Raw genomic sequence first — 25,088 nt, 5'->3', positions numbered from 1 at the left:
CGGCATGTACTGAATGGAGCACTGGGTGTTATATGCCAACAATGAATCATGGAACACTACATCAAAAACTAATGATGTATGGTGATTAACATAACATAATAAAATAAGATAAAAAAATAAAATAAAATAAAATAATACAATATGCATTGACATTACCAAACTAAGTACTCATCGTACATCTACTGACAGTAAAACAATATTTAGAAAAATTAGAACATTTAAAACAGAATATCCCATTATATCATAATTTCTTCAAAAAAATTTAAAAAATGACATGTCAACTCAAGTGTCTGAGTGACTCATTTGTTAGCCAAACAAAGAACACATTTTACCAATGGTGACTTAACTAAATCATGTTTGATTGCAAAAGCAAAAGAAACGTGTTCAGAGAGAACAAAATTGTTTTTTGTGAAAGAAATATTAAAGAGTTGTGAACATTAGGAGCAATATCAGTAGCCAGTTAAAAGTAACCTGGATGATTTTGACTTGTTTTCCTTAACTCTTGGTAAGTTAAAAGAATTTATTTTTTCCAGGGCTCAGTACTGAGTTTGAAGTGATTGAAGAATTAGCCTTTATTCTTGAAGCATAGCCCACATGGAATAATTATAGGCAAGAATATTTTCAAAGTTGAGAAAACATTATTTTATTAAAACCTGAAGTAGAATCTACTATGATATGTTAACTGATTGTGGTAAAAGTATGGAAAAAGTATAAAAAAGATTATAAAGCTTGTAAAAATGTACAATGTATAAAGTTTATTCTTATATATTATATTATCCATCAGCATGTTCTTTGTGTAAAATATTTTAATCAACTCTGTGGTGTTGAATCAGTAGTGTCAATGGTAAATTTCATTTGCTCTAGTGGTCTTAAACATTGTTGTTCCATGAATTTTTGTCAGAAATACAAGCTGGATATTCCAACTTGCTTTACCACACAGCAGGTTGATGATTTACCAGTGGTGACATTTTATTGTAAATTTTGATGTTAGGTCCAAAATTGAAATTTTTCTGAATGAGAACTGCCCTCTATCATTATTATTAAACACTGACTGACTTTAGTCAGTAGCTTGCTTGAGGCTTGATAATATTTCTTAGTAATTTCAATCTACAATTTCAAGGCAAAGTAGAGCTTATAGTGAAACTTCTATTGGCTTAAAATCATTTTCATTAAAAAACTATCATAATTTTTCCTTTTCTTTTTCTCTCATTGTAATATTGTTAATAAATTCTTTTTTTAGGAGACCAAACCTACTCAATTCTATAGAATGTTTAGAAATTTATTTACAAAACTATATTCTAGATATTTTACTAGAAAATAGGAATAAAACATTGGAAAAAAAAATACACTACTGCCACTGAGTTTTCATTTTAGATAAGGATAAGCAGACATTACTTAAGTCAAGAAACAAAAAGTGGAATGTTTTTCTATACCATACTATAAAGGATTGAAACTAGCAGGACTGCATAGGTAACCTTGACTATAGACTAATGATAACATGTTTTCCTTTATTTATCTCTTATTATATGTCTGCCAGTCACTGTATTCAATTGAGATGTCAATTTCTAAAGAACCAGGCTATTTTAAATCAATATTCAGTTGATCTTTGCCAGTCAACCAGGGATATTAGACTTTGAAACTTCAGAGATATAATTTGTGGTAAAAATAATGAAAAAATAAGAAAAGATTATTGGTAGATGTTCAAACAATTTAACTCAGTTGAAAACATGATACACATACTGGTGGTTAATAAATTCATTCAGCTATAATTTAGAGATCTAGAGATGTCCTGGTGGCCAGATCCATTGCCATCTGGGTCAGCTTTACTGAGTTTCCAGATTCTGTTCTGGATTACAGATAACCATTGCTAGACCATCAATACTGCTTCAAAACATTACGTATATTTTATATATATATATAATATGTGTAATATATGTGTATATAATGTTATTTATACATATATAATTTATTTATATATAATTATGTATCCAGATATCTAGAGAGATAGACAAAGAGAATACATTTTTTTATTAAAGTATAATTAACATTTGGTATCATAGTAGTTTTAGATATATGACAAAATGACTCAGCAATTCCATATATTACTCAGTGCTCACCATGGTAAGTGTAGTCACTATCTGTCACTGAACAACATTATTACAATGTTATTGGCTATATTCTCTATGCTGTACTTTTGATCTCCATGACATCTATTCTGTCACTGAAAGTCTACACTTCTTAATCCCCTCCATTTTACCAAAACCCCCACCCATCTCCCTCTAGTAATCACCAGTTCTCGGTATTTAAGTCTGTTTGTTTGTTTTGTTTTTATTCCACATGTAAGTGTAAATCTTTTAATTATTTAGATCCCTAAACCTAAATTTGAATCCCAGTCCTCCAGTTGGGCTTAACATTGCAGCAACTAATCTCTTTTTTTTTAAGAGTGGGAGGAGAGATGGGGGGAAGGATGGGGGGAGGGAGAGGGAGAGAGAATCTGAAGCAGACTCCATGCTGAGTGTGGAGCCTATCATGGGGCTTGATCTCACCACGGCAAGATCATGACCTAAGCTGAAACCAAGAGTCTGATGCTTAATGGACCGAGCCACCCAGGCACCCCACAGATAGTCTCTTCTAGGGTGCTCTCTCTCCCTCTCTTTTTAAGGTTCTCTTTTTATCATGATCTTAATAACTGTTCTATCAAGAAGTAACCTTCAAAATGTTTGAACAGAAACTACTTTAGGGGAATGTGCTAGATGTATGAGGCTGTTTCTTCAATGTGTTCCAAGATGCTTCTGGAATAAATGGAGGCATGGAGATTAAGTAAGTCTCCTCAGTATGCACAGCAAGGAAGAAGGGAATAAGAAATTCTGAACTGGGTCAGTCAGAATCTAGAGCTGAAGTTCTTGACTTCTAAACAGTCAATCCTTGATAACAGGGTATGGAGAATATTTTTAAATTCTGTTCATTATCTCCACCACTAGAGAGTATTCTAGTTCCCAGTGATTTAAGATATCTTCAGCAAAATTAGTAATTCCAGTTCCCACTATTTTTTGAGCTGAATAAATCAAAACTTCTCAAACATTCGTGCAACTCAAATAATTTCAACAAAGAAAAAAAATATGTGCAAAGTGAAGAAAATGGCTCTCTTAGATTATATAGCCATTCCTAGCTGGATTGCTTTTTAACACAGCTATTTTTAAAATAGCCTTTTATGTTTATAAAAGTCCTTCTTTTCCTCCTTGAAAACAAGTCTAGAAAACTTTCTAAACTTAGTTTATTTTTTTAGGAAAGAATGTGGCTCCATATTTCACACCTTCCTCTTTATAAGGGAAATGTCCTGAGACAGATGTGGCAACCACCATCTCTGCATATGGCAAAGATTCTTTGCTTGACCAAACTTCAGTCAGGATCCTGAACCCTCACCTAGGCCCACTTGTGCACTTTGTTATAAAACCTAGTTTTAATATGAACCCTGCATCAGGGTGGCTCAGTCGGTTAAGCATCTGCCTTTAGCTCAGGTCATGAACCCAGGGTCCTGGGATTGAGCCCCACATTGGGGTCCCCGCTCAGTGGGGAATCTGCTTCTTCCTCTCCTTCTGCTCCTCCCACTCTTGCTTGTGCTCTCTCTCTCTCTCTTTCAAATAAATAAATAAAATTAAAAAAAAATGAACCCTGGTAAATCAGTTTAACCAGAACCACCGTCCCTCAATATTTGATCACCATCAATTTCTGATCAGGTTTCTCATTCTCCACCATCTCCCAGGTGATATCTTATCATCCTGATTTGTTTTCAGCAAGAACCCTGTTGTTTTAGCCAGAACCCTCTTACCCCTAGGGTTTCCTTTTAAGTAATTTTCCATCTACTGCTCTCACCCCCTGCTCTTTGGCTATAAATTCCCACTTCTTGTGCTGTATTTGGAGTTGAGCCCAAACTCTTTTCCCACCGCATAGTCCCATAGCACTGGTCCCTATACCAATCACAATGGTCCTGAATAAAGTCTGCCTTACCGTGTTTAACAATTGTCACTGAATAGAGAGAAGCAAGCACTGTAGTCCTCTCAGCAAGAAGGACCCAGTCCTGTGGGCAAATCTCCAGGAGTTACTACTGCAGCTCTGTCAACCTGTGCCTTTTGGGGTGATATTAGGTCTCTTCAGTGGAGAGTAGGAGTATAGGAGAAACTGGGAAGTGGAAGAAAACTGAACACTGAGAAACTGGGAATAAATTTTATATATCATAGCTCACAATTTTGAGAATTCTGAACAAATGATAATTCCAGTAATATTAGGCAACATACACATTCCAAACCTTTCCCCCAGAACTAATTAAAAATATTGACCAATTAACAAAAAAAACAGCGCTACTTCTAAAAGACTGTAATATTCTTGGAATTATAATAAGTATCAACAATGTTCAGAGAGAGATGACCTAAGACATAAAAAAAATAAATACATCTCACAATATTATTTTATATTTTAAATATGGAATCTAAAGGAGGAGGAATTGGGTGAAGGAAAAAATAGTTTATTGGTTCAAATTTTTTTTTCATTTCTTTGAGAAATAAGAGAAATGAGACCCAGATATGTCAAAATTCTGGAGAAATAATACACAGTATTTCTATCTTATTAAGAATCTTATTAGAAAGCAAAAAAAAACCAGTCAGATAAAAATGTAATTGAGTTTGCTGAGCCACTGTAGGAACTTTGAACTTGCAAATAAGTCATTTGCCAAGAGAAAATTATATGTGAAATAAAAATCTAGGATATTACTATTTAATAAGTCAAGTGAGAGAATATTGTACACTTAACATCATTGTTTATCCCACATCCACTCTGAATACTAAATCATTCAATTTTATTCTTTAAAGACATTTTCCTATTTTAGTTTCTATGTTAGCAGTGATCACAAATCCACTAGAAAAACACATTTTACAACATATTTTAGCCTCATATATTATGATAATTCCAGCAAACAGTAGTATCACATAAAAACAAAAATAATTAAAGCACTCTAGCAACAGCTCCTAACTTGTTGAAGGTAGAATCTCTTTTCTTTCAATATTTACAGCAAATATTTCCTTTTTTTCTGGTGCAATTAATGATCAAAATTATTGTCATCTATTTTTTTATTAACATGGTTTGATTAAATGAAATAATGTACAATTATAAGAATTGTGAAGTTGTGGAGTTGGTGGCAGAGGACTTCTGTTGAACTTTTGTGCACGTAATAATAAAGTGATAAGCTATTTAGATAATGAGAGAAATGGAGTGTGAGTGGAATGTGAATAGTTTTGAACCTCCCTTTCTCTCTTTGGCTGTCTTCTGGAATGTTTCCATGAATCAGCGTTCATTTGACACAATTTCATAATATCTTAATTCCCATTGAATCCTATATTTGTAGAGAGTTTTGGAATTTTTAAAAATAATGATGATTTGAGCTGCACACCCACCTTATAGGAACAAAGGTAATATATACATATAGATATATAGATATAAATTCAGGTAAGGCATAGAGACATTAGGAAACTTGTAAAGGTCACACTGCAAGCTGATGGCAAGAACGAGAACTGAGTTTACCATTTACTCATTAATTTTTTTGAATAAGCATATTATAGGCTCATAGTCCCTCACTATTAAAGATAATTTAGTTCAACCTATAATTGCACAGATGCAAAAACTAATGTCTATGAAAAAGATAACAGGCCTATAGCTACAAGAAAATACTAGATCAAAATTGGGAGTCTAGATCGATTGCTTCACATTGTTCTTGTGAACATATTCCTTAACTTTACAAATGATTTTGAAATTAAATTCAATGTTTCCTACCACATCTGCACTTGTGTCCACACATGGACTTGCCATGGAACAGGTTTCTATGTACAGACCTGGCTTAGCTCTGCTTCTCTAGATGGCTTGGAATTGAAGCAAATTTCTTAAGTGTGAATGCATGTAAAGCCATATGTTGATGAAGTGTGACAACTGACATCATCAAAATACAATTTTATTTTTATCTTCCACCATCTTTTTAAAATATATTCAAGTCAGGATGATCTTCCTCTGCTGTTGGATGAAAACTCTTCCAGACCAAATGCCTTGTACACTCACTATTTTTTTTTTTAAAGAAGAATATCCTACATCCACTTTGTCACTAAGTCTCAATTTCAGAAATCAGAATGTCCAATCCAAAATACTAATTAAAACTCTGAATTTTTCTTAATATTAAAACCTCTCCTCCTTCAGTAAGAACTTCATTGAGAGTAGTAGGAAGGGGAGCATGATCAGTTTCTTGTTTAATTCTTTATCTGTGCTTTTCTACCCCTATTTCACCTGCTGGGCACATTCTGACACTGTCAAGGTCTGGGAAGGGTGAGGGTAAAGTAGTAAAGACAAGTGAAATCTTTTATTTAAATGGTACAATAGCAAGCTGTTTTCATGCTCTCTGGGACTCAAAGATTTTTAAAGCTGATTCTTTCTCTTTCTTTCTTTCTTTTTTTCTTTCTTTCTTTCTTCCCTCCTTTCTTTCTTTTCTTTTTTCTTCCTTCCTTCCTTCCTCCCTCCCTCCCTCCCTCCCTCCCTCCCTCCCTCCCTCCCTCCCTCCCTTTCTTTCTTTCTTTCTTTCTTTCTTTCTTTCTTTCTTTCTTTCTTTCTTTCTTTTCTTTTCTTTTCTTTCTTTCTCCTACCTTTCCTTCCATCTTTCCTTTCTTCCTTACTTCCTCCCTTCCTCCCTCCTTTCTGACTTCTGAGCCTTCCTTCAAGGTGGTGGGCAAATCAGAGCAAAGGAATAGCTCTTTCTAAAGAAAAATTCTTCTCAAATAGTTGTCACAAAATGCTCTCTTTTTTCCATTTATCAATCCCTTTTCATATATTTTATCTAGCTAAGGAATCCAAACATTGCAGAACTGATTTACAGAATTGCCTTTTTGTTTTTTTAGTATAGTTGACACACTTCTTAACTTTTGCATATGATGATTTAAAACCTTGCTTTAGAAATTCTCATGTCTTTTATATTGGTGTCTGGTTGAAATTCATTTTTAATATATTGCAGTATGTAATTTATAGTCAAGGTTATGGGTATTTTGAGAATTAGAGAAGACATTCCTGCAGCAAAATAGGTGTTTATTAGATGTTGAGATAATAAATAGATGGGAAAAAAAAACAAATTTAGGCATGTTATTGGTTAACATCATTTGTGAATTGCAATGACAATCTTATCTCCACTCAGCACTGGGTTTGGAGATGATTGGGAGAGGGAACATATTTACAAAATCTTATATAGGGATTTATCTTCCTAAACGTGGACATTTATAATTCTCCAATCAGATTGTCTCCTCTAAACAAAATTAAAATTTTAGATATTTATGGTTTTCCTTTCAAGTTTTCAAACACAACTTTTTTAAAAAAGCATTATTTCCTTTATTTAACTTGGAAAATCTTCACATTAATATGCATTTTCCATACAATTTACCAAATGTTAAAAAAGGGTTCTTTTTCTTTTGAAGCCATTCATTTGATACCATCATTATTGATGAAAAATTATAAATACCATTTACAGATAATTTGTAATTTTTTCCCCTCATCAGTTTTCTTTTTCCTGCATTAAGCTCTTCTGTAGTCAAGCAAAGGGCTACATTGACAGTGATGAGCAAGAATATTTTGTGCTTTGTCAATTCAAATAAATCCCAAGCTAATAAATGACAAGCTATGTTGTTAGCAAGGATTAGCATCCAGTGATGTCTAAAAAAGGACCTGTGTATAGACAGTCACAAGTAGTGCTGATAGTATTTTTAAGAGTAATTTTTTAATCCATCATCCTTTGACATGGTTTGATTATATCCAATACCTTTATTCTTCCTGGTTTTCTATCATTGGCTCTATTTGAAACTGATCTGAAATGCAAGACACTTTCTCTGCCTAATGCCCATTGGGAATGAGGTATTTTGTTAATTATTTATAAAATTGTCCTAATTATAAGACATATTATGTTTTTGAGTGCAAGTAAAGCCAAACTGTCCATTAAGTACGGAAGACCCATAAGGAGAAGGAAAGCAAAATGAGGATGATGCTAACTAATGCTCACACTGTAGGATTACATGATCAGTGACCATGTTCTTTACTTGATTATTGTCCTTGCAACATATAGCAAATTGAACTGGCAAACACAGTTTTCCCTTCAAATGCATTGTATAATCATATTTGTTTGTACAAAATAACGAAAAATGACCCAAAATATTTGTATGAGGGCTGAAAATAATAACTGTCCAGTAGTTGTTATATGATAATAGTGAAGCATGTATTGTGGGAAAGACTACCTGAGTTCCAATGCAGTTTCTTCTAATAGGTGGCTGTGTGGCCACTTACTAACTTAATACTACTTGAGTATCATTATGAGTTAAGTAGAAGTACTTAAAAGTACTATTATTCCTTGCATACTTGTACTTGCCTCAGGTAGTATTTGTAAAAATGAATGATATAATGCATGTAGAACATATAGCAAGTTTCTGGCACATAGTGAACATTTAATAAATATTAGGTAGTAATATTTTTTTGTAGATTGTGCTGCTACTGTTCAGGTATCAGTCGGTCAGTCATTAGTGACCATACCAGATAATGAGAGAAGCACTGGAATCAGAGTAGATTGGCAAGCAGTCATAGTTTCTGTTTTCAAGAGCTTCCTATCTGGTAGGGAAGACAGACAAAAACACAGAATCAAATGAAGTAATTGCAAAGTTTAATAAAGTTTATAAATAAATAATAAAGGAATGAAATAGGACAAAAATGGTGAGGGATCTATGTTAGCTGTTAGAAATGGAATCACCAAGAAAGGAGCATTTACTATTCCCGGTGATCTGTTTAAGAGATGAGAGACAGCTATATGAAGAATGTGAGTAAAAGCATCCAAGCAGGTGAACAGCACGTGCAAATGTAATGAGAAAGGAAAATGGTTAGAAAATAAAAAAACAAAACAAAATAAAACATAGAGAAAGGCAGCTGGAACATATTGTGAGGGGGGTGGAGGGGGCATCATGCCCTGAAGATATAGTCAGGATTCAGCTCACTCAAGATCCCATTGACCATTTTAAGGATTTTTGAATTTCATTGTGTGGAATGGGAACCCATTGAAAGGTTTTAAGCAAAGGTGTAGTGTAACATAATTTACATTTAAAACATCTTTGGGGCACCTGGGTGGCTCAGTTGGTTAAGCGACTGCCTTCAGCTCAGGTCATGATCCTGGAGTCCCAGGATCGAGTCCCGCATCGGGCTCCCTGCTCAGCAGGGAGTCTGCTTCTCCCTCTGACCCTCCTCCCTCTCGCGCTCTCTGTCTCTCATTCTCTCTCTCACAAATAAATAAAATCTTAAAAAAAATAAAACATCTTTTGTGCTGCTTATGGACAAGTATCTCAAAATGTTTTGTATCCTAATCAGTTAGTGAAGGAGGCAGGATCTGACCCAGGTAGTCTTTCTCACAACCAGGCCCTTAACTAGTATGCAATGTTGCTACTGCTTCTACAGTCCTTACCTAGAACCTCTCATAAGTACTTTGGGTGATTTTTAGTTACCTTGTACAAACAAATCTGATTGTACAGACTATTTGAGGGGAAACTGTATCTGTTATATCAATTTGCTATTGTACTGAAAAGAACTAACATGCTCAACTACTCATGTGACTCTGCAATAGGTAACATCATTTTCCCTTTGCCGTTGTTCCTCTGATAGGCTGTTTATTCTTAATTTGGCTTCATCTTGCACTGAATCACATATGTCTTGTAATTACAAGATTTTTATAATAATTAACACAATTTTGGGTTCCTAATTGGTATCAGGCAGAGAAAGTATCTTGCATTTCAAATCAGTTTCAAATGTAATCAATGATAGAAAACTGGGGTAAAAGAAGATACTGAATGTGCTCAAACCATGTCAAAGAATGATGGATTTTTAGAAAAGAATATTCTTTAAAACACTATTAGCACTGAAGTGGGTAAGCTAGGTTCTTATCTCAAGGAGTTGAAGAATGAATCTCATGGACAAAGCAGAGTGAGTAAAGTGACAGAAGTTTATTAAGCAAGGATACAGAAAAAGCTCTCAGGGGTGAGAGGGGTCCAGACAGGGTTGCCACTGTGGGCTTTAGGGTTGGTCTTTTATAGAAAGCTAACCAGGGAACTTAAATCTTTTTGGCTTCTCTACTTGACAGCACCTTTGTGTAAGCAGGACTAGTGATAACATCTTTAATGGCTTACTTCTTTTTAGGGTCTGTTTATTTTCTGTTGACCACAGGAGACTGTCATAAATAAGACCCGCCCCTCAGACACCTAGGGCAGGGTGGTCTGGAGTGTTCCTTATCTCTGGTTTCCTTACACCTCCACATTTCTGGGATTTCTGTGAGCCTGATCATGGAGCCCCCTATCTCTCTCCCTACCTAGTCCTGCCTGTGCCATTCTCAGCACTATCTGTGATTGTGTATACACAGTCCCTTCTTTAGACATTACTGGATGTTAATCCTTGCTAACAATATACCTTATCATTTACTAGCTCAGGATTTATGTGAATTGACAAAGCACAAAATATTCTTGCTCATCACTGTCGCTGTAACTCTTCACTTGACTCTGGAAGTGCTTAATGCTGGAAAAAAAATGATGATGGGGAAAGAAGATTACAAATGTAATGATCTATAAACTGTATTTGCAGTTTTTCATCAATATGGTATCAAACGGATGACTTCAAAAGAAAAAAAACATTTTTTAAATCAATTGTCAAGTAACATGGCAAATATATATTCAAAAGAAGACATTCCAAGTTAAAGAAAAGATTTTTTACCTTCTATTTTGAAAACTGTGAAGAGTAACCATAAATGATAAAAAACCCTTAAACTCGGTTAAGTGAGGACCATCTGATTAGAGAAACGTAATTGTGTAAGTTTTGGGCAGTAAATCAAAATTATGACTGCAGAATTCCTATAAAAAATTTGGGAAATATATTTCCTCTCCCGGTCATCTCCAATCCAAATGCTACATTGGGAGAGTTTGGATCTTTCATCTTTGTTTTAAATTATATATACATATGCAAATCATCAATATATAAATATGCAAGTCATCAAATGAAATAAGTAGTTAAATGTTAATAAAAGTACATTTCTACTTTTATTAAACAAAAGTAAGTATACCTAACACTTCTATTATATTTATCCTGTATCCATTGTCCTGTGGTGCTGGTGAGTTAATGTGACCCACCCTGAAGACAATTATAGTATTTTTTTTTAAGATTTTATTTATTTATTTGAGAGAGAGAATGAGAGACAGAGAGCATGAGAGGGGGGAGGGTCAGAGGGAGAAGCAGGCTCCCTACCGAGCAGGGAGCCCGATGCGGGACTCGATCCCGGGACTCCAGGATCATGACCTGAGCCGAAGGCAGTCGCTTAACCAACTGAGCCACCCAGGTGCCCCGAGACAATTATAGTATTAAAGAGACTGGAGCTCAGTAGTAGGTGGAGGTAGGAGGTGCATCGTGTTGCTCTTGTGGTTGTGCAGATGAAAACTGAGGATAGCTTTAGCTCCGGTGGTGGCAAATTCTGAGGTTGAAAAGGCAGTGACTTTAAGATATTTTTCTCATGTATAATGTAGAGATTTATTGCAGGAATTACATGACTATTGCCACCTCTTGGTTCATAGCATCAATGGTTTTCCCATTGAATGCTTATTCATTTTAATTCTACCAATGAAGTCTACTGAGGAAACTTAGTAGGCTAATGGACTAAAACCCCCTCTAATTTGATTAGCTCACTTTCCAATATGATTGGCCAAAAGGAGTTGGTTTGGAGAATTGGTGATATATTCATTTTGCTTGTTGACACAGATCAGTGGGTTGTAGACATATATAAAATTAAATGTAATGATTTCCAAAAATTGAAGCTAATTTAATGTATACCTTATTAACCCTTTTCTCAAATGAATAAGCAACACAAGGCATTAAAAAATCTCTAGGTCTAAGTACATTGACATCAAATTGCTCTCAACACTCCCTCTTTACGAAATGATTGAGGCCAGTGTGCTTGGGAACGAGGGAGATCTAATTGTTATGGAGAGACAGAATCTCAGCTATATTTTCACCATGTTTCTGCAGGAAGTGTTTCATGTTAGACAAACAAGATTTTATGCAAGATTAACAATAATCAAGGATTGGATAATTGAGTGAATTCATTCAAAAGCAGCTTTGTCCCTTAGCCTTCTATCCACTGATTTCTTCTTTTTCCTCTTGTCATTCTTGGTCCTGTGTTTGGGTAGGGATCTGTTAATACATCTGCAGCAGTTTTGGGAAAGGATTGTTGAATAAAGATTGTCGCAAAGGTTTGTAAAGCAATTAAATGTGTCCGTTTTCTGTTAGTGTTACATAGCAGCTTTAAACTTAGTGGCTTACAAGAACAACACTCATTTATTTGTTCAGGAATTGGCCCTTTGGGCAGAGCCTGGCAGGATCTACTCTTCTCTGTTTGTCACAGCATCAGCTGGGGCAGATTCACGGGGTGTTCAGCATCTCCATTTGAGATAACTCAGTTGCTATTGAGGGCATGCAAGTTGGCACTGGCTGTCAGCTGGAGCTAGGTTCTGTTCCTCTTCCTTATGGCATGGTGGCTGAGCTCCAGATCATGTGTCAGAAGAGAACCAGACAGAATGTGTTATCACCCTCTATCTAACCTCAGGAGTCATATAATGTCACTTGTGTCATAGCCACTGTCTGCCCAGATTAAGAGAAGGGAATGTCAGAGTCATATGATAGGTAGGGCATATGGAATGAGTGAAATTATTGCAGCCATTTTTAGAAAATACTATTTCTCATAATTAATTTTTCTTAATCACCTAAAAGTTTTCATGTTTGATGATAAACAACTACACAGAGTAATTAGATTTTCTGTGAGGTTACCATATAGGTATTAAGAAAAAGTTTTATTAGAAAGTGGAAGTAGTAGTATTACTTTATTGTAATTGTTTTGTATTTTTTTGGCATCATTCTTTGTTGATTAAATCGAGATGTATTAGGATTCCAAAAATGCAAAGAGACTGGAAGGCATTTCTGTTTGCTACAGGCAAACACACAAACACACATACACACACAGGACCTCACATTACCCTCTCCCCACCACATGTATACACAAACCCTGTTGCTGCTTGGCATTTCTGGGATGTCCTCGGGGTAGGACACTCAGACTGTACTCTGGGTCAGACCAAGGTGTCAATTCCCAAAACCCAAGAGAGAAAGGACGCCATCCAAAGTTCCTGAAGCTCCGGAGACAGGCTCCTGGCAGGGACAGGCAGCAGCAAAGAGAGAAGCGGTGGCGAGGGTCTGGGGCCCCCTTCCGCCAAGAGGGAGAGTCACTGGGGGTGGCGGCGCCCGCAATCCACACGCAGCCGGGGTCGCAGCTCCCTCACTCCTGCGGGTCCCACCAGCCGGCCCGCAGCCCCTCTGCCATTGACATCCATCCACCTCCGACCCCGCCTGGTGGTGGCGCGTCCTCTTCAAGCGGCCCCACCTGCCCCAGAAATGTTTTCGCCAATCCCCTTTTCATTTGAGGGGACTCGGGGTCCTTTTGCGCCCTCCCCTACGACCGCTCAGGGGAGATCGCTGCAGCAGCACTCAGGTTTGGGACCTCCCTCAGGTTCAACTTTGGGAAGAAGTGGGAAATGTAGGGGCGCGGCGGCGCCATCTCTCGAGGCCTGCTCTGTGCTCGCGTTCCTCTGCGCGCGGGAGGAAGCGGATTTGTGCCCCAACTTAACCCCCCTTTCCCCCCCGTCCACCAAGCTCGGAATGGATCAGGGTCTGGATCTAGGCTCCTGAAATCCCAGCCTGCGGAGGCAAGGCAGGGCTCCCCCACGCCCCTACGTCGCCCAGGGCGCCCTCTGTCGGGAGCGAGTGGAGAGGAGGAAGGGCGTGGAACCCCGGGGGTCCCCTGCACCGAGTCAGCTAGGCAAGGACAAAGCCTTCGGCTTCCCTATGGAGGAACTCAGGCGGACCAGGCATCGGGTTTGCTCCAACAAGACTCCGTAGGGGAACAAGCCACGGTCCACTAGCCTGGTTTAAAAAAAAAAAAAAAACAAAAAACAACGCAGAGTGGATAGAGAAAGGGTGAAAGGGTGATGAGGCAGGAAGCCAAGAGATGAAGGGTGCAGACGGTTAAAGCCAGCGGTGAATGAGATGGAAAGGAGAAGGGGTGAAATGAAAATTTCTGCATTTGGTGAAGTAGACTCTATGAACTACAGCCTTCACCCATATTTCTTAGAAATAATAAAACCTGCTGAAAAAACCATCTTCGTCCCCATCTCATCCTCGGCTCCTTCGAATCCAAGAATCCAGAAACCTTCTACGCAAGCAAATTTATTTCCAGTCTGTTTGCTCGGAAAAGCACAGGTTATGCAGCCGCTACATTTCTCTGTGTTTTCTGTTGTAATTTCCAGACACTTTTTCAGAAAAGTGTTACTTTAGTTACTTTAGTTTTCTATTAAAAGTTGTGCACATTTAAAAATAATGATCTACTCATTTTTATTTCTTTTGGTACATAGGCATATATTACATTAAGGCAAATCATGATAATATATTTAGTATGATATCATCCACAGGGTTTACCCTATAATACAACCTTTTTGTCAGAGGTTATGATTTCATATCATTCCCAGGAATGGTTTAATCAAATAATTGAATCAGAAATTCTTTCCATTCAGGTTTGAGAGACTTTGCCTTCACTTCCTAACTTAATTACCATATCTTTCATATCATAACTCTGAAAATTAATCCTCCAATTTGAACTTGAATCTTCTTATACTAATTAAATAACTTTCCTGCTGCTTTAAGTAATTAATCAAAGTTCTGTATTTAAGCAAAAAGCTTGAATTTTTGAAACATGTAAGACTCGTTAAGCCAAGATTCAAAGAACTTTGGATTTGAATTACTTCTGCCATTCATTGCTTTCCAAGTTTCCAAGTGGAAAATACACCTTAACCCTTTGACTTCTATATTTCTTCATATCTTGAAAGAGAGATGTTGGAAAGAGAGAGAAGAGAGCATATCAGAAATCAGAAATTCCAGTTAGGAAATGGTACAGAATACCACCACCCAGGACCATCAAGAACAGGTCCATCACCCTAAAATTTCATCTGTGCTGCTATTTCTTCCCCCTTCCCTTGACACCTGGTAACCACTGATCAGCCGCCCATCTCATGGTTTTGCCTTTTTCATAATGCCACATAAGTGCAGTCATGCAACTTGTAGCCCCTTAAGTCTGACTGTTTTCATTTAGAAAAACGCTTTTAAGGTCCATCTGTGTTTTTGTATGAAGTCACAGCTCATCCCTTTTTATTGCTGAGTATTTTTCCATTGTATGGACGTGCTTCAATTTGTTTATCCCTTACCTTGTTCTAGGACATCTTGGGGATTTCTAGGTTTTATAACTAAACCTGTTATAACGCTCTTCAGGAGGTGGTTACAGAAGTGGTAAATTTTTTGTTGGGTCTAGAAGGTTGAGTTGCAGCTTACCAAGGAGCAATGTTAAGTGGAAGACTTGGAAGTTGGAAAAATAATGAAGAAAAAGAAGAGAAAAACTTTCAGTCCAGACTCTACCACCCATTCTTAGGAAAGGCTTTCTGAGTCTCAGGTGTTTTTTTGTTTTGTTTTGTTTGTTACGTGTCCAGGGCTATGGCAGGAATCAAGGAAGATACTACATGCACATAAAACATCCGACATGTAGTAAAATGCTGTACTGTGTTGGCCATAATCAGAACTGCAACTGGGTCCAGCAGCACTTTTTGAGTACAACCTGTATGCCAATCACCATGTTGGCAGTAGTAGCAAAAACGGAATACCCCATGACCCAATTCCTGGCTCTCAGCCCAGTATTTTATGGGATCCAGATCTGAAAAAGGAGAAACACAGAAGGTGTGGTATGAACACAGCACACAGATGTAACAGCAGCTTCCATTGTGCATGCTGAGCTAGTCAGTGGATGGAGATTGGTGAAGAACATACATAGATGTCAATCCGTAGAGTTAGTGCAGAGTACTGGAAAGAGCATGAACTTTGAGGCCAAAGAGAAAAAGTTCAGTTTTATTTTTCATATGGCTAATAAATAAATCAATAATCTTGGGCAAGTCACTTCACTTCTCAGACCCGTCAGGATTTGTGATTATTAATCAATGTATAAAAATTACTTGACACATTCACTCACTCACTAACATATTCATTCAACAAATATTAACATTATTTAATCCCATAGATCAGATAGGACAGGAGCTAAAACCAGAAGTACATGAAATGAATAATTAATTTTAGATGATGATAAATTATGTATTTTTAATAAAATAGGGTGATATGATGCAGAGTGACAGAAGAGGAAACATTAGGCTGAGTTGTTGAGGAAATACTTTCTAAGGAGGGGATATTTTGGCTGAAATGTGAATGATGGAAAGGAGTTGGCTATGGTCAGTGGACATAACAAATGATATCATGCTTTTGCCCAGAAAAGTAGATATCAAATCATTAGGTCAGGAAGATTATTTTACTTTTGGAATAATTATCTAAGGACTTTGTTAAAATGTGGATCTCAGGGCTCCAATTCCCACTTGCCCTCTTAGCTTAGCACAGACTTAAGGTCTAATTTCCAACTTTAGGAAAATGATCCAAATACAGTTTTCTTTCCAACTCACTATTCCTTTTGGTTCCAAAGAACCAGCAGATGCACTGTTGTGTTTCCAGCAGCCTAGTTAAAGGGAAAGCTGACAGCATCCTAAGGTTCTGAAAGGTAGCAAGAATGCCCTGAACTTGTTCTGACTGTTGACCATAAATCAGGCTCTTCCAACTAGAGCAGTTTCTTCTCTGCTGGCCTCCCTGCTGCCTAAAAAGACTAATTTTAGGAAAACACCAGGGATCACTATTGATTGGATAGTTAAAATAATCCCATCTGCTTGGAACATGCCTTGTATCAATAATGTTGCAATTAATGTCATCAATTTAATCAAAAGGGTTTGATTTGTATGGCCCTTGTTAGACATTAACATATTGCCACTTTAACCGATTGGGTCAGTTTACATTACCTCCAGCCCTGGCTCAGGGGATCAGATCAGTAGTCCCCCCTTATCCACTGGGGATATGCTCCAAGACTATCAGTGGATGCCTGAAACCACAGATAGTACAGAACACTATATTACTGTGTTTTTTTTCCCTATACATACACACCTATGGTAACAATTTATAAATTAGGCCCAGTAAGAGAATAACAACAATAAAAGTAAAGTAGAACCATTATAACAATACACTTTAATAAAAATTATGTGAATGTGGTCTCTCTCCAAATATCTTCCTGTATTGTATTCATCCTTTGTTTGTCTTGTGATGATGTGAGATGCTAAAATGCCTACATGATAACCTGAAGTGAGGTGAATGATGTAGGCATTGTGATATAGTGTTAGGCTACTATTGACCTTTGGATGATACATCAGAAAGAAGATCCTTTACTCTGGACCCTGGTGGACTTTAAGTAACTAAAACTGTGGAAAGCAAAACCATGGATAAGGCGGGACCGCTATATACCCCACCTCTGAATAAATAGATTTTCAATTAATTTTTTAGCTTGAAAGAACTGATGCTTGTTTTACCTGCATACTTTTATTTAATGCTTAATTTCATTTTTTCCCCTCCCAATAGCTTAACAAATTCTGGAGATACTGTACCAGTTGTCTTTTCTTAGACTCAATTCTGCCCTCTCTTCGTCTCAGTACCTGGTTATAGAATTCTATCTGCAAATCTTTAGTGACCATGACATGAAAAATTGTGAAGCTGACTTCCAAGAGGGGCAGGTGCAGGTGGGAAGATGGTCCCTATATGGGCTGTTTCTGGGATGGGAGAGGGACTGTCCCTAAGGATATGCACTCTGAGCCCCTTCTCTTTGCTGCCCTTCCCTTCTTCCTTGGATAACTATAGGAGGTGATGTTACCTGAGCATTGGGAGCAGCCTCCAAAAGGTAAAAAGCCCCTAAGAGTTTTTCAGCCTGAGACACCCAGCAGAGAATGAGGAGGGTTCGATGTCTTTTTGCTTTGGGGATAGTAGGTGGTTGCAAGTTATCTGTTCTTATCTCAGCCTTAGCTTTCTGAGAGGAGGGGAAATAAGTGTTTCGTTAAATTTAAAATTATAGGGCGCCTGGGTGGCTCAGATGGTTAAGCGTCTGCCTTCGGCTCAGGTCATGATCCCAGGGTCCTGGGATCGAGTCCCACATCGGGCTCCCGGCTCAGCGGGGAGCCTGCTTCTCCCTCTGACCCTCGCCCCTCTCATGCTGTTTCTCTCTCGCTCGCTCTCTAAAAAATAAATAAAATCTTAAAAAAATAAAAAATAAAAAAATAAATTTAAAATTACAAAAAGGAATACACTGATGTGTAAAAACTAAAAATGCCCCTCTTTTAGAAAGTATCCAGTACTGGGGTCCCTGGATGTCTCAGTCTGTTAAATGTCTGCCTTTGGCTCAGGTCATGATCCCTGGGTCCTGGGATCCAGCCCTTGCTCAGTGGGAAACTGGTTTCTCACTCTCCCTATGGCCCTCCCCCGGCTTGTGCTTGCACACATGCTCTCTCTCTCAAATAAATAAATAAATAAAATCTTTTTAAAAACAAAACAAAAAAGCATCCAGTATTAAGTTTAATGTGTTTTTAGTAATTTTACATAGTTTTCTTTAAAAAAGGAAATAATACTATCATCTGTAAAGTATTAGAAAGCAGTATCATGGACACTACTCAAGAACTCATATTTGTCAAAACTTAACATTTTGCCATATTTCAGTTTTTTCTTTTTTTATTCATAAATATACAACCACAATTAACTTGGTTGATTTTTGTAACAAAATAGAATCATACTTTTCATATTGTTTCTAAACTTATGCTTTTTATTCAATAATTCATTTTTTTTCAAGTTGGCATTGATGTTTCTCAACATAGGATACACATTCTAATTATTTAAGGAGCTTTGAAAACAATACCCACATCCACACTCACACCTATAGAGATTGTGATTCAGATAGTCTGGGGTGTTTAAAAGTCCCCATATTAATCAGATAGGCAGCTGGTCTGGCAACTATCAGTGTGGATATACCTCCTTTATGTTTTTTAACTCTTGGATGCACCACAAGTTACTTTTTCACAACTTGTTGATGGACATTTCGGTTAGGTTCAGTTTAACAGCGTCTGGCTTAGTTATTTTTTCTCCCAAATATATTCTGAGTCCTAATGTAGCTGTCTCTGATTGATAGGAGAGGCACTCCTGAACCTGTGGGACACAGGCCCTACACCTAATTTGCCTTGACTCAAAGCTTGCTTTTGTCATTAGGAATCATGGTAAATGATGGGTGCTTAGATCTGACCCCAGAAAAGGCAGGTAATGACCCAATGCAGGTGCATCTGCTCAGGACCAGTCTGTAGGTTAATTTATGGCAGGCTGGCACTCCCTGATTTGTGTTCATTTAAGCTCATAACCACCACACCTAGACTGCCCTAATAGCTCAGTTGGCCATGTGACCTGAGGGATAAACATCGCTAGTTTTCCTCCTTCATGGATTAAATGTTTGGTTGCCTGATCTACTGCTGAGGCGTCTCATGAAAGGTCCCGGGAAAACAAAACATGGGACAAATATGTATTAGATCCTTTGCTGTGGTCCTGATACAAGGTAAGAGGAAATACTGAGTTTTACCATTCAGCCTCACAAAACTTGACCATTCATGCATGTGTGACCTAATGTGCTCTTCAGAACTTTTTGTCTGTGCTATAAAAACAAAACCTCTGAAATAAATGCAAGCTAAGGGAACTAAATTTAAATTTAAGGGAATTGAATTTTTATCTAGACTTTTGGTTTCTCTATAAATGAGAATTTACTTGAAAAGAAAATGCCATTGCATAAACATAGGGCTGGGAATGGTGTGTTTTCAGTATTGCTTTCTCCCTGCTATGTCCAGGGTCTCCCCTTTGCTGAGACTCTGGTTTTAAATTCCAGCCTGAGCTTCTTTTGAAGACAAAGCAATTTACTTCTAGGTAAATGGTCATAATTGCTGGCTATATATATATATATGTTTTTGAGGTGAAATTTATTCTTCTCAGTCCTTGGCAAGGCCTGAATCTGCTTAACTTTATTTTTCCACACGTATTTAGTGACTGATTAAGTGCCAGATTCTATGTTAGAGGGTGGGTCATTGGTGAACTAAGCAGGGATGGTATCCTCTTTCATTGAGCGAGCAGTCTGCTGGAAAAACAAATGAAAACATCACAGTCAATATCCTTGAGGAAAAATTCCTCCCTTTGCTTTGTTTTTACTCTCCCTTCTACCTTCTCTGGCTTCCCTTGATTCCTTCATTCCTCTCTCTACCCACCCCCCGCCAGGGAGGAATAGTCCCTGGAGATAAAGTATTAGAACCTGTGGGAAAATGGCTCAGTGAAACCCCTTATACAGCTGGGTGAGAAAGTCTCACAGCCTGCAAGAAAGAAATTAAATTGTGTTGAGTGAGAGACCAGCAGCTAGGCCATGGGGATGAATCAGGGAGGGTGGACTGAGCTGAGAACCAGGCTGGGAAGATGCATGTGCAGGGTAGATGTGGGAGGGTACCAGATTCAAATATGTGAAATCGTTAAGCCATATATACAATCTTAGAAAAAGTATATTTTTAGAGCTGTAATTCTTTACTGAAGAAGTGCAAGTTGTACAAACTCTCCCTTGGATATAGTGAACACTTGGCTCAATTTATGAGTTGATGCTGAAAAAACTTAGACAATTTACAAATGAGTCACTCCACACAGGGTGTCTGGGTCATAATAGATTTTTAAATTGTTGTAACTGAGCAAATTCTTTGGTCTCAAACCTCCCCTTGAGGCATTATCACAGTCGGACCTCTGGATTAAAAGGACTATGTAATGACTCTGAAGGAAGTGGGTTGGTGTGCAGCAGGAATCAATAAACTTTTTCAGTAATATGCCAGTTAATATTTTAGGTTCTATGGACCACAAGGTCTCTGTCATAGTTACTCAACTCTGCTGTTGTAGCTTAGAAGAAGGTTTGGTCTGGGTGTGGCTGTGTTCTGATAAAACTTTATTGACAAATAGAGGTTATGGGCCAGATCTTCCCTAGGACTGTAGTTTGCCATCCCCTGCCTTAGTGGGGGAACAGATCTGAGAGGCAAGAGATACAGGTGTTAATCCCAGCTTTGCCCCTCTCCCTGAGAAGTGACTTTGGGCAAATCACATTGTTTCTCAGTGCGTACTGTCTTTTCAAGGGAAAATAATGAAAGCTGTTTCATGTGTCTGGGTTGTGGTGAGAGTGATATGAAATTACAGCAATGGAAAGCCTTTGAGGAACTTTAAAAGCTTTGTGCAGTCCTAAGGAGGTGGTATTTTATTTTCCAACTTTGGCATTAAAGAGTAAGATTTTTGTATTGAATGGGAATGACTGCTCACTAGCTTCATGACCCCCTAAAGTCAGAAGCCTATTTCGTTTCCTCCTTCCACTCTGTTCAGTCCTCTTCCTCACTTTCTTTCATGTCCCTAACATCCCAGTTTTAGCTTCAGATACATCCGCTTTTCCCTAAAGCCCCAGAGCCAGGGCATAAACTCTCCTGCCACATGAAGGGAGAATTAACATTTGTGGCCCACGTAGCTTTCATGTGTTTCCCCCTCACTTCCAAAGCCCATTTGTCCTGATAACCGGAGCAGGCATTTTATATGCTCTGATTGTGGTTGTTAGTGTGGTGTGGTTAAACTGTATTTAGAAATAAATGGTAAAATAACATTTGACAGGAGAGCTTTTTAAAGATCCTATTTCCTTCATGTTTAATGCTTTTCTAGCTCTTAGGGAGCAGTGAGAGGTCCATTATGCCTTGGAGAGCAAGGCAGAAAGAAGCTACTTCCACTCCCCTGCAAGTGTTTTCATTTTAAATAAGAAATCTTGTGTTCTTGGGGAGCAGGAGCTGTTTTTGAAAGGGTCAATGCTCCCCTGACTCCCTGCTCTATCACTGTGCTCCTGGGTTGGGGAGTGGGGAGGAGAAGACGAATACAGTTGTCTCTTGAGCAATGTGGTGACTAGGGGTACCAATGCCCTGTACAGTTGAAAATCCATGTAAACTTTTGACTCCCCCCAAACTTAACTAATAATAGCCTAGTGTTGACCAGAAGCCTTACCGATAACATACAGCCAGTTAACACGTATCTTGTATATTGCCTGTATTATATACTGTATTCTTATCTCAAGGAAAGAAAACGTTAATAAGAAAGTCAGAAGACAATATATTTATGGTACCATACTGTATTTATCGATACAGCAACTTTACATTGTCTTACAAGATGAATTGTCTGTCAGTATCTACATCAGTATTGTCTTACATATACAAAACAACTGTAAATCTTATGTATTACTAACACTAGACATAAAAATGAAAAGATAATGTAAAAAAGAAATTCATATTTATAGGTATAATGATTCATTCATTGATAACAAGGCAGCATTATGGTTGCTTTATAGTAGCCTAGTGTAATCGGCACAATTGCTTCATGGTAACATAACCTATACACTAATAATGAATTGTTATGAAATTTTTGTGGCATACAGTATTAGTCATATTCATAATACAGTATTGGAATTATTGTTACATATATTTTTTAAAAAACCCTTATTTGTTGGGGTGCCTGGGTGGCTCAGTTGGTTAAGTATCCAACTCATTATCTCGGCTCAGGTGTTGATCTCAGGTTCTTGAGTTCAAGCCCTGTGTTGAGCTCCACACTGGGCACGGAGTCTGCTTAAAACACTCACGTGTTAATAAGCTAATATGCAGTTTCTCCACTTGTGAGAAAGAGGCATACTATACAGTAATGTAATTCTTTGAAAGCAAAGTTATAAAACAGTAAGAAAACTAACATATTAATTTTATATTAAATATCACTCTACATCTATTTAAGTATAGGTTGTCCACTTCTATATAACTTTTGCACATGATCTGCACCATGAATACTTAGGTGACGATCATAGTGACACAGCATGACAAACAGTTCTTGCTGTACAGCTATTGGGTTTTCACATGAAGACCCTCACACACATGGAGAACAGATAAATTTATTAACTGAAGGTTATTTACTGTTCATTAAGTGAAAGTGGATCACCATAAAAGTCTTCGTCTTTGTTGTCTTTGTGTTGGGGAGGCAGAGGAAGAGGGTTGGTCTTGTCTCAGGGGTGACCAAAGCTATAAGGTGAAGGTCGAAGGAGAGGCAGGTGAAACTTTATGGAAAGATTTCATAATTTCTGTCTGACTTTTTGGCTTTTAGTATGAATCCTTCCTCCACCATATTCTATAGTTTCAGTGCTCAGAACATGAAAGAGTCCATGTCATAAAAGAAGTCAGAAGCAGTCTTGAATAATTGGAATCCTTTTGCCAGATTGTCTAATGTCAGTTTGTTTTCTGGTACTGCTTTTTTGTCTTCTTCCTGATGGTCTGGCACTTTTCAGAAGCACTCATCTCCAAGGTATCTTCTGTTAATCCCTCGGGTGTGGTGTCTGTTAGCTCTTGAATTTCTCCAAGACCCATATCTTGAAACTCTGTACTCCCCACCTTTTTTTGTCATATCCACAATATTTCATGATCTTCTTGAGTGGCTCTGTCCTAAATCCTGTGAAGTCAAGTACAACATTTGGACACAGTGCAGATTTATTGTTTCAGGCTTGATGGCATTCATGGTTTTTTCAATGATGGCATTTTCAATGGTGTAACCCTTCTAGACTTTCATGATGTTCTATCAGTGTTCTGTTCTATAGCATTGACAGTCCTTTCCATAGAGTACTCTGTTTAATGAGCCTTAAAGGTCAATATAATCACCTAAAGTTGAGGCTGAATTAGAGATGTGTTTGGGGGCAAATAGTCTACTTTAGTGTTGAACTCATGGGGTGGCCAGCGATATTGTCCAATATCAAAAGAACTTTAAAAGGCAGTCCTCTATTGGTAAGGTACTTTCTGACTTCAGGGACAATGCCTTGATGGAGCCAATCCAGAAAAAAGTTCTTGTTGTCCAGGCTTTCTTACAACCAAAAGTCTGGAGTTGGTATTTTCTTATTTCCCTTCAAAAGCTCAGCAGTTTTTAAAGAGGACAGTCCTCTTCTGACTTCAGGGACAAAGCCTTGATGGAGCCAATCCAGAAAAAAGTTCTTGTTGTCCAGGCTTTCTTACAACCAAAAGTCTGGAGTTGGTATTTTCTTATTTCCCTTCAAAAGCTCAGCAGTTTTTAAAGAGGACAGTCCTAGGTATCTTATGGTTTTTGATGCTATTGTAAATGGAATCGTTTCTCTAATTTCTCTTTCTACAGTTGTGTTGTTAGTGTATAAGAAAGCAACTGATTTCTGCACATTGATTTTGTATCCTGCCACATTACTGAATTGCTGTATGAGTTCTAGTATTTTGGGGGTGGAGTCTTTTGGGTTTTCCACATAGTATCATGTCATCTGCGAAAAGATAGAGTTTGACTTCTTCTTTGCCAATTTGAATACCTTTTATTTCTTTTTGTTGTCTGATTGCTGTGGCTAGGACTGCTAGTACTATGTTGAACAACAGTGGTGAGAGTGGGCATCCTTGACGTGTTCCTGATCTTAAGGGAAAGGCCCTCAGCTTTTCCCCATTGAGGATAATATTCGCTGTGGGTTTTTCATAGATGGATTTTATGAACTTGATGAATGTTCCCTCTATCCCTATACTCTGAAGAGTTTTAATCAGGAAAGGATTTGTATTTTTTCAAATGCTTTTTCTTCATCAATTGAGAGGACCATATGGTTCTTCTCCCTCCTCTTATTAATGTGTTCTATCACATTGATTGATTTGCGAATGTTGAACCACCCTTGTATCCCGGAGATAAATCCCACTTGGTCGTGGTGGATGATCCTTTTAATGTATTGTTGGATCCTATTAGCTAGGATTTTGTTGAGGATTTTGGAATGTGGAGAAAGGGGAACCCTCTTCCACTGTTGGTGGGAATGCAAGTTGGTACAGCCACTTTGGAAAACAGTGTGGAGGTTCCTCAAAAATTTAAAAATAGAGCTACCCTATGACCCAGCA

Source organism: Mirounga angustirostris, unplaced genomic scaffold (genome assembly GCF_029215605.1).
Source record: "Mirounga angustirostris isolate CCGP_5_RB_7025 unplaced genomic scaffold, mMirAng1.0.hap1 SCAF_6, whole genome shotgun sequence".
In the NCBI taxonomy this organism is placed as follows: domain Eukaryota; kingdom Metazoa; phylum Chordata; class Mammalia; order Carnivora; family Phocidae; genus Mirounga; species Mirounga angustirostris.
This window is presented reverse-complemented; position numbering follows the sequence as displayed.